The sequence below is a fragment of the Physeter macrocephalus genome, chromosome 15, assembly GCF_002837175.3.
Source record: "Physeter macrocephalus isolate SW-GA chromosome 15, ASM283717v5, whole genome shotgun sequence".
NCBI lineage: Eukaryota > Metazoa > Chordata > Mammalia > Artiodactyla > Physeteridae > Physeter > Physeter macrocephalus.
Genome location: NC_041228.1, coordinates 10,697,803 through 10,708,905, shown reverse-complemented (window position 1 = coordinate 10,708,905; position 11,103 = coordinate 10,697,803). Strand labels below are relative to the sequence as shown.

The 11,103-nt window shown below is 43.3% G+C and overlaps 1 long non-coding RNA gene across 1 annotated transcript in view; it reads right to left on the bottom strand.

The window, feature by feature from the left end:
- Positions 1-3,626: 3,626 nt before the first annotated feature.
- The window catches only part of LOC102978411 (uncharacterized), a 16,880-nt gene continuing 9,403 nt past the window's right edge, over positions 3,627-11,103 (bottom strand). Inside the window, exons 2-3 of the long non-coding RNA XR_448501.4 lie at positions 5,087-5,287; positions 3,627-3,746 (exon numbers count right to left, since the gene is read on the bottom strand). This is a non-coding gene — a long non-coding RNA (uncharacterized lncRNA). The remainder of the gene's footprint in view (positions 3,747-5,086; positions 5,288-11,103) is intronic.

Genomic DNA, 11,103 nt, shown 5'->3' with positions numbered 1-11,103 from the left:
TCTCTGAAACTGTTCTACTACCACGTGAAGAAGGTGAATGTAGGGCAAGAAACCATGTAGAAAGAAAATCCCAGGTGTCCCAAACATCCCAGCCATCTAGCTAAGGTCACAGCAGTAACACCGTGTCCAGGTGACACCACATGGAGCAGAGATGAGTCTCCCAGATGAGCCCAGTCCAAGTCGTCAATCCACAGATTCATCATCAAATAGATATTTGTCTGAACTTAAACTTTAAATTTAAAAAGTCACTAGGTTTTGGAGTGGTTTGTTGTGAAGCAAAAGCTAACTCATACAGCCTTCTTTTTTTTTTTTTTTTTTTTTTTTTTGTGGTATGCGGGCCTTCCTCTGCTGTGGCCTCTCCCGTTGCGGAGCACAGGCTCCGGATGCACAGGCTCAGCGGCCATGGCTCACGGGCCCAGCCGCTCCGCGGCATGTGGGATCCTCCCAGACCGGGGCGCGAACCCGGTTCCCCTGCATCGGCAGGCGGACGCGCAACCACTGCGCCACCAGGGAAGCCCCATACAGCCTTCTTGAAGCCACTCCATTCTTGCTTTTCTCATAAAGGCAATTTATTCCTCATTCTGCCCAATTTGCTGTGCATGATTATTAAGTGCTTTCCTAATATCCAATCACTTCTTTTCCTTTGACTACAAAATCCTCATTTTGTGTAGGGAGGCAATGTACCCAACTAACCATTCACTCTATCCATTTCTCTTGCAGCTAGATATGGTTATGTGACACAGTTGAAGCCTTAAAGAAGGATATGAACAACTGATGAGATGGACCAAACCCCTTCCATTTTCCACCTTCTTTCTTACTAGAATGCAGATGTGATGACTGGGGCCACAGCAGCCATTTTGAGTAAACGAGTAAAAAAAAATTGAGCAAATGAGTCATGAGTAAAAAAAGAAAATAAAAAAGATGTCAGACCTGATATTGTTGAACTTCTAAAGCAATGCCAGTGACCACCTAACTCCAGAAGTGTTATTGTACAACAAAATCAGAAACTTGGTTCCAAGACATCTGTGTAAAGTGAGCTTCTGTTACACACAACCAAATACAATTTTAAATGAGTGAAGTTAGATTTTTGTGACCAGAAGAGTCTTGACTAGTGATTGGGTACTTTCCTCTGGGGAGTCCTCTGGCCACGTCTGAACTCCAAACCTTAAGATGAACTGCTCCCCCTTACTCTCTGATTTGCCTGTAGACACAAAGTCATTTCCCTTTTTCCCCTTAAAATAGATGAGATAGGTGGATATTTCCAAAAAGTATTTTATGAAAATCCAAACAAAAACACAAAGGAAATAATTACAAGAAATATAAACAGCATGTAATTGCCCTATTCCCATGTTTGACCCCCTAAAATCACCAAGTAAGATTTAAGAGCCCCTATTCTAATCTCTTTACTTTATGGCAGCAGTTCTCAAAGTGGAGCCCCCAGACCAGAGTATCAGCATCCCCTGAGAACTTGATAGAAACACAAATTCACAGGCCCTAGCCCAAACCTCCTGAATCCGAACCATGGGGGTGGGGTTAGCAATAAGTGTTTTAACAAGCTCTGCAGGAGATTCTGATGTAGCCAGTGTCTGAGAGCCGCTACCTTAGCATAATTATTTGCCAGTTTCTTGTAGGTAATTAAGCCCTGTCTCCTTTTCTTCCAGGCAGTGTTGGGTAGAGCCAAAGGTTTGGAATCAAAGAGTACTAGGAGCCACGTTGTGACTCTGCCATATTATCAACAGCTGTGACATCTTGGGCCAGTTGATTAACCCCTAACTGCCTGGGGTCTTAATTTCTTCTCAGGTAAAATGGGATATTACTTGTTAGGATTATTTAAAGATTAAATGAGATGAGACCAGCAAAATGCCTTCTCACTGTCCAGCTGCATGCAGTACTAAACAAAGTCAGCTAGTTCTTTTAAAGTCTGCATCTCAGTTATGCAGCCACAGGTCAGTCCAGCAAGAAATGTCTGGTGTGTACAGTCATCTTATTTTCAAAAAAAAAAAAATATATAAGTTCCCTAAATTCAGTTCAAATCTCCCCATACTCCTAGCTACTCCCACTTCAGCTAGGTGTTGAGACAAAGAGTCCAGCTTATTTCTTAACTGATTTACTGGAATTACTGACACTCATCACTCCCTGGTGGTTTAATCTGGCCTTTCCTGGCTGGGGCTGGAGGAATTTCCCTCCTCTAGGGTGTTTCCATCCTCTTCACCTCCAAGGGTCTTCCATCAAGCTGCTCCTCTCCATTGAACCATAAACAGCTTCCAACGGTATCATAAATACTCTCAGAATTAATCACATTCAGAAACAATCATTCACTCACAGGAACCAATTCAGAAACATCAGAGTGTAAGATAGACACGGAAACATTGTTTTTGTGTGTGTGTTTTTTTAACAGTTTATTGTTTTGAATAAGGAATCCATATCCATGATTAAAAGGTTCAAATATTATAAAAGGGAATGTAATGCAAAGTTACTCTCTTTCCCAACTCTGGCCCTTAGATCCCTACTCAGAGGCAACCATGCTTATAAGCTTTTTGGGTAAACTTACAGAAATAGTCTATATGTGGAAAAATCATGGGAAAAAACATGAATATATATATTACATATCTCATCCTTTGTTTTCCATAAAATATAATATATTATACACACTGTCTGCACCAGGAATATGGAAAGTATGACTAATAAGACTAATAAGAGACTTTAATAATCTGCACAGTCCTACGTAGGGGAAGCCTGAGAGTCGGGGTGATATTACCTGCAACATAAAAGAATCTTATCCTGTGTCTTGTATCTCTGGCTGCACACAGATGCTCTCTTGATGGCTGTATCCATGTGTGGGTGTGCACATGTGCGTGCATGTGTGTCTGGCCTTACTCTCCACACAACTGTGGCCACACACATCTTTGGGGATCAGCCTGTTTTCTATCCCACCAGCCTGGTCACTCATCAGTCTTAGACTGAACTTCTGATACCTGGGTTGAATTGCCCCTTGAAGCCCTTGTGATAGTGACTGGCTCTCTGTTAATTTTTTCATGCCCAAGTCTGTGTGGCAACATCTGAATTTATTGGGGACTCCCACTTGACATTGCTCAAGCCTTAAAGCCCAGCATCCCGGGCTGCTCACCTTCTTCTCCTGCACTTCTGACACCCACTGACAAGCAGCCTGTGGGATCCTAGTCCATCCCTCCCCCAGTTTTACAAATGGGAAACATGGGGCCCAGGCCTAGGCTCAGGGAAGTCCCCAAAGGAACATGGAGGGCCTGGGATCGTGACTCTAGCATCTGCTTGGACAAAGTGGGGTTGGACAGCTAATAGTAGTATGTTTGAATCCTGTCTTCATTACATGAGAGCTGTGTTTTCTTGGCTCTGGACCCTCAGTTTCAATATCTGTAAAGTGGGATAATAATAATTACATATAGATTAATTAGAATTATTTTTAAAATGGCAGAACACCAAATAGTAAATATTATAGGATAATGATAATTTTGCAAAATTTAAGTTACATTCCTGTATTTCTTAAAGAGGTTCACCCTCAGAGCTCCAGCTTTCTTTTTTATTTCTGTAAACATTTTTAGCACATATAGAAAACTTACACATAAGGGATACAAAGATTATCAAGACTCAGCCTTTGTCCTCTAGAGGTGTGGTGGAGACAGCCAGCCAGTTCCTAGAGCTCAGTAAGGGCTTCCTTCCCAGGAAGTGTGATGAGAAGCTCTGGAAGCTGAGAGCACTTTATCTATCTGCTGTTGACAAAATAAAGGGCAGAGGCAGGTCTAGGGTGGGTATGACTGCTGGACCAAGGCCAAGATGGGCTGAAAGGGGAACACATGTTTCCTGGCATATTTCCTCAGTCAGGCCCAGGGATCGATCACACAGTTACTCGCTTCCATCCCAGCTCCTCTCCAGGATTTTCCAAATACTATAGCCCCGTGCCACTTTCATTTCTGAGCTTCCAGATGTGCAGGGACAGAAGAGTCCCCCTCCTCTGCCCCCAGGCATGTCCTTCCACCTTTCACATTTGGGCCCCGGTGAGACCTCCAGATAAAGTCTCTTAAAATAAGCCTCTGAGGATAATTTGTCAAGCACACGATTCAGCAACAGGGCAGGGAATCTCTCCTGACTTCTGCAGATAGGGGCTTACATCACAGCATGAAATTTGTTTACCCTTATCTTAGCACACAAGAACAAATTATCCTGCCCCAGTTATAAATCCATCAGCCCTGCTTCTGTGGGTCGGTTTCTGCGTAAATCTCCAGCAAACTCTACTTAGCTGACTGTTCACTTTAGTTTGCTGCCTTTTCCTGGCTCCGTGCTCACAAAATTATCAGTCTCACTAGAGGACACGTTGGCTTTTATCTGTAGACAGAAGAAAAGAAAGAGAGCAACCAGAGTCACTGCCGTCACAGAAACCACACCAACAAGGGCATGTGTCTTCTCTCCCAGCTGAACTGCAGTAGCTCCCTCCCCTCCTCTCCACCAAGCCCTGGTAAGAAAAGTCCTTAACAGACTGGGAAACCAGAACTTACCAGCTTCCAGGTCCTTCTGTAGACTCACCCCGTTCAGGATGGTTAGTACCAATAGAGATCATGAGTGGGGTGACGAACTTGTCCAAGGGGCTTAATTAAGTAGCATCAGTAGTCCCAAAGCCAAATGACCAGGATCAGGAAGGGGAAGGGGAAACTTTTCATATAGCTGACTGCTAATTAAACATCAAACATTAAAGTAAATGTCCTTGGCCTGGGTGCTCATGTCTCAAGGACAACAGTATGGTCTAAGAAAATGTTTTTTAAAAATCGTTAGCAATAACAACAATAGCTATGGCATCTTTACCTTACAGAGCGCTAAGCTCCACTGAGCGCTCTCTCACTTGCCCTTAACCCTCCAGGTGCATTACATTGCAGGGATCACGATAGCCCAGAAGAGGAGTGCACTGTTAAAACTAGGGAACTGAAGCACAGGGTTAAGTGATTTGCTCAAGGGCACACAGATGTAAGAGATAGAGCTTGATTACAATAGGTGGTCTGACTTCAGAGCCTTTGTTCTAAATCAGTGCTTCCCAAGCCTTAACACTCAGCAGAATCACCTGGTGATCTTGTTAAACTGCAGATCCTTGTTCAGCCAATTAGGGGTGGAGTCTGAGATCCTGCATTTCCAGCAAGCTCAGCTCCGGCGTGAGGCCCATACTGCCTGTTGGTAACCACGCTTGGAGAAGCAAGGGTTGGCCGGATCCAGCCCTGCAAAGTGAAACGTGAGTACCTGTGCAGATCCACCGACTGCTTGTTACCTGTAAACAGAGGAAGAACAGAAATTGGGAGTGAACTGCTAGAAATTTTATAACTATTTGGCAGTTATTTTATGTCTGCTAAATGTAATAATAATAATTTAAAAATTGGGCTTCCATGTCATTTTATTTTATTCTTACTTCATTCTTCTAATAATTTATATTATGTTATTTTAGTTTTTTTTTTTGCGGTACGCGGACCTCTCACTGTTGTGGCCTCTCCCGTTGCGGAGCACAGGCTCCGGACGCGCAGGCTCAGCGGCCATGGCTCACGGGCCCAGCCTCTGCGGCCTGTGGGATATTCCCGGACCGGGGCACGAACCCGCGTCCCCTGCATCGGCAGGAGGACTCTCAACCACTGCGCCACCAGGGAGGCCCTCAGGGAAGCCCTCTATGTTATTTTACAAAGGTATCAGCTCACAAAAAGTTGGAAGTTATAAACAAAACAAACAGCCTGGCCCTTTTTTGCAGGTAATTTGAAAATCACTTCTCTAAACTACTACACTGTCCTGGCTCCCTAGCCGATGGGGTGTCTAGGACCAGGGTATGTGTGTGTCTGTGTGTGTGTCTGTGGGTGAGGGTATCTGTGTATATCTCTGTCCCCACTCAATTCTCATTTCACGTAGGTTCCATTTCCTTATGGTTTTAGGGGCATTCCTGCCTATCTAGCCTCATATGCAGATGGAGACTACCATCCATAAAACTCCGCAAGTAATGTGAATTCTAGTTCGTCCCTTCCTAGTTTTGGAATCCCGGCCAAGTCATTCAACCTCTCTGAGGCTGATCTGTGAGGTAAAACCCACCCACTGTGTGGCAGCACACAGTGGCTAAGCACACAAAGTGCTTAGCACAACACCTAGAACCATCTCTAGCAATGAAGAGCAGATACAATTATTATTAGGGGGGAAAAAAAACCAACAGCAAGAAATAAATTCATATCAGACATTCATCGACTTATCAGAATTTTTGAGAAAATGCCCTGATACTCTACTAAGCACGGGGTAAGCAAGATGCTGTACTTCTCTCAACAAAATTAAATTAAAATTTCTTCTTCAACTTAGAACAGTTTAGAGCCCCATTTCTTACAAAAGTCGACAACTACAGTGAAATTTTAATCCTAACCGTTAGGCAGAATAGTGCCCCAAGGCACTGCAAGATGTCTGAGCATCAAGCAAAAATGTGATTATTTTCCTTCTGCTCCAGAAACTTAGGCAGGTGAGTGAACTAACACAGTTTAAAAAGATTTTCAATAACAAGCCCTTAAACAAGGCAGGTTTTATTGAACCTTCAGTTTAGCAGGAATCCAGTTAACTAGAGATGGTCAAGGTGGGAGGGTTCCTGGTTAATGGCTGTAAGTCATTTACATAATGACTCAGGAGGCAAAAGCCCCTGGGGCTTGAGGATAAGGAAGGAAAAGGGCTGAGGACTGTATTGGTAAGAGGGGATCTCAAAGTGGCCCAAAATAGGCCACTTTGGTACAACGATTATTTTGAGTTGAAGGCAATTGAGAAGAAGATACAAGAAAAGCTCTCCACCTTCCCCCTAGTTACCTAAAAACAGAACATAAATTTCCCTTGTAAAGGTGTTCCCTTCCCCACTTCGTTTTTTTTTGTTTTTTGGTTTTTTTTGGCTTGTGGGATCTTATTTCCCAGACTAGGGATTGAACCCAGGCCCTGGCAGTGAAAGCACCGAGTCCTAATCACTGGACCACTAAGGCAGTCCCTCTCCTTCCCCACTTCTGTACCAGGAGGGGGATAACAACCTTATCTTTGAAGACAAGATGGCACCCAGAAAGGGTCAACATGAACGAACCTTACTAACTAGCTTTTATTCCCCATTAGTTTCCCCACATATTTCCATTCTCACAATTTTCTGCCTCTAGAAGCTCAAAGTCCTTTTCCTTTGTATTGTCACTTTTCTACAAAATTATCGTTCTTGGCTAAGATGCTATACAAGCCCAAGTTCTAATATCCCTTTATCTACTTATCACAAGAGTGCTCCCATATGTACATGATACACACATTAATAAACTTCTATTTGTTTTTCTCTTGTTAATCTGTCTTTTGTCAGTCTAATTTGAGGGCCCCAGCCGATGAATTTAAGATACATAGAGCAAAAACTTTTCTTCCTCCCCTACAATAGGTATGTGCAGAGTGGTTATAGCCCCTCGGATTTGCAAAAGCTAGGTCAACATGGCTTCTGTAGTTATATTGTTGGCTCAGTCTCTAAATAACCCTTGTCTGACATTCCCAACTGCTTTTAAGACTCTTAAGGCAAAGGCCCTATTCTATGCCCTCATTAATCCAAATACTTAAAAAATGTTTACTGATCATCTACTAAGTTGTTCAGGAGGTGCTAGTTGGGGTGATGGGTCTCTGAGCTCCCAGAGGGCAAAGATCAGGTTTCCGTCCCTTTGTTCAGCAAGTAAGAAGGGTGGGTGACATAACGTAGGTGTTCAGTAAGGATTCCTGGAGCTGGACTGCCAGGCACAGCAGCTGACTGCCAGGTGCACTGGTGCACATTCAGCTCCAGCCACAGGGCCCAGGGCAGGGCTAGACCGAAGGTAAGTCCTCACCATGTAAAGACAGAACTCCATCCCACTCTTTACTCCACTCCAGTCAGATAACTCATTCAATCAACTGGAAATCAACCCCTCATGCAATGAACTTTAGCAAACTTTATTTGTTCTCCTTACTAGGCGTAACAGGCCCTTACTGCTTTCCTCTTCTTGTGTTTTGTTTTTTGCTTTTTCATTTTTCTTCCTTGACCCACTTTACTCCATCAAGCTTCCTCCTGGTTCCACTTAACACCTTCGCTTTGCAAACCTGAGCACATACCTGAAACTCAAAAATCACTTTTTGAAGAGCTGTTTCTCTTGACACATACAGAATGAGAAATATCAGGCTAATCCAAAGAAGGATTTATTTACTCAGTACGTATTTGTTAAGCATCTACTGTGTGTAGGATATGACATTGGACACTGAGGGTGTGACAGTGACACGTCAAAGTCTGGACTCCTGAAGAGACAGGCAGGCAATGATGAGCAAATAAGCAAATACCATCACTACTGTAATAGGCCTTTGTAGGAAACAAGCAGAGGCTGAGGAAGAGTGAGGTGGGTAAAAGGCTAGTTAACAAAGCTCGCTCTCTAAAGACTTAATTGGAAGCAGAAAGAATGTGAGGAATTTAGCTTTGTGAAGAGTGAGATGAACATAAACCAAGGACTGGTGTGGCCAAGGCATACAGGGCGATTGGGAAACTGGCAGATAAGCCTAGAAGGATGGTGAAGAGTCAGACTTATGAACGCATGCAAAGGCAATGGCTTCATCACCCACAGATGGGACCAAGGGGAGGGTGGAGTATGAAGACAGAGGAACTCAGCCATATGGGTTACTGTCTGGGCAAGGTGGGTAGCAGGAGGTTACCCCTACTCCTTGGCACTGTCCTGTATATGAATCTTGGCTCTGCAAATCACTAGTGATGTTGCCATGGGCAAGATCCTTAAATTTACTATTCCTCTGCTTTCTTGGCTGTAAAATGAGGATAATGATAGTAATGCCTACCTCACAGGTAAGGATTAGAGGAGTGAATACATGTAAAGCTCTTAGGGTGGTGCTGGATACAGTAAGCATTCAATAAATATTAGCTGCTACTATCTTGTTTCTTTGTTTAGTACCACCTTTATGAATTCTCTATCATCTGAGGTAAGATCATCAAGATCGAAGGTTCAGAAACCCAACTCTGCCAACCCACTGAAAATGGACTCAGCCCACAGAGTCAGACACATAAAACCAGCCCCCTCAGCTTACTGAATGGCAAAAAGAACTGTAATTACTAGGTCAATATGTCATCTTTATAAGCAGGTCTATAGGGGTAGCAGAAAGCCTCTTAGAAGGTTTGCTCGCTTGGCAGGGAGTAAAAGGGAGTAGAAGATGCTCGGTAACGCTAGGGGTGGAGTTCTGGCTCTGTGACAGCCAGCCTCGTCCACCTCCATCAGACTGGGAATTCCTTCTTCACAGACCCCACTCTCAATTTTGTGCAGGGGGCTATCTGCTTTAACAGAAGTTGCTTAAAACACGTACTCCTGGAGCCTACTTTAGCCCATTTGCTTCCTCTGGAGATTTACTGTCCTCTGGAGACCGGCATTCATCTTTAGGTACTGTCTCGGGCAGCTTGGGCTACCATAACTAAATACCACAGACTGGTGGCTTAAACAACAGAAATTTATTTTCCTATGGTTCTAGAGCCTAGGATTCCAAGATCAGGGTGCTGGTTATGTCAGGTTCTGGTAAGGCCTTCTTCCTGGCTTGTAGATGGCCACCATCTCACTGTGTCCTCACAAGTCAGAGAAAGGAAGCTCTGGTATCTGTTCCTCTTCTTATAAGGGCACTAATCCCACCACGGAGGCTTCATCCTCATGACCTCATTCCAATCCCAATTATCTCCCAAAGGCCCTACCTCCAAATACCATCACATTTGGGGTTAGGGCTTTTACATATAAATTTGGGGGGGACACAAGCAGTATATAACAGGTATGTTAATCCTTTTGAGACTTGTTGATGCATTCTGCATATCTTTGCTCTTAATCCTCATAGGAAAGACAAACTCATTTCACTCTTGCCCTCAAGGGTCCAAAAGGTAATATACTTGAAGACAGAGACATAAGGTGTCATGGAAACAGCTAGAAGAGCCAAATGCAAGCCACACATGTAATTTAATTTGTATAGTGGCCACATTAAAAAAAGTAAAAAGAAACAGGAGATATTAATTTTAATAATATATTTTGTTCAGCCCAATAGATTTAAGATGTTATAATTTCAACATGTCATCAGTATGGAAACATTAGTAAGATCTTTTACCTTTTTTGTACTCTTTCTTGGAAATCGATGTGCATTTTACATTTATGACACATTTCAGTTCAGATGCTTAATAACCACATGGAGTACTGGCTACCATGTTGGACAGTACAGAGATACAATTTCATGGTGAACTTAGCTGTGTTACCTGGGCCCAACTTCTTAACCACCCTGAAACTCAACTGCTTAGTACAGTACCTGGTGTACCCTAAGCATTTAGTACATTTTAGAATTCATTTTCTCATCTGTAAATTGACAATATTCCCGCACCATTAAAGCCGTTGTGAGGATGACTAGAGATGACCCATAGAAAGCCTTTTCACTTATTAATTACAATGTATTGAGCCTAGCACTGTTCTAGGAGGTTGGGAGAACCCAATAAACAAGACAAGGATCCCTGATTTCATAGCGTGTATTGTCTAACTGGGAGAGATAATAAACAAAAATAAATTAATAAAGTATATAGAATACTAAAAGGCGATAAGTGAGTTGAATAAGTGATAGAGAAATAGAGCAGGAAAGAGGATAAAGAGTATTGTGGATGACAAATGTCGCCTGCCATATCAGTAAACCAAGGGTGTTTCAGCCATCAAGCCATCAGCCACTGCAGTCACCCTGACTGCACCCTGAGGGGATTCGGGATGGAAGAAAAAGAAAAAGGATACTGGCCCTGGATAGTTAAGGTGCACATCAAAGGAATGATTTCAATGAGCCCAGGCTCTGGCACCTTCCCATACATAGAAAAATGCTAAATTCATTAACTTGAGATGTCTGGGTTTTTCTTTAATTAACAGTAATCTTTTGATGTTCTGACCACCTGGTTTCTGTTGCAAAAGCTCCTATCTATCTTGGTTCTTCCTTTACATTTTTTTTTTTTGTGCTACGCGGGCCTCTCACTGTTGTGGCCTCTCCCGTTGCGGAGCACAGGCTCCGGACGCGCAGGCTCAGCGGCCATGGCCCACG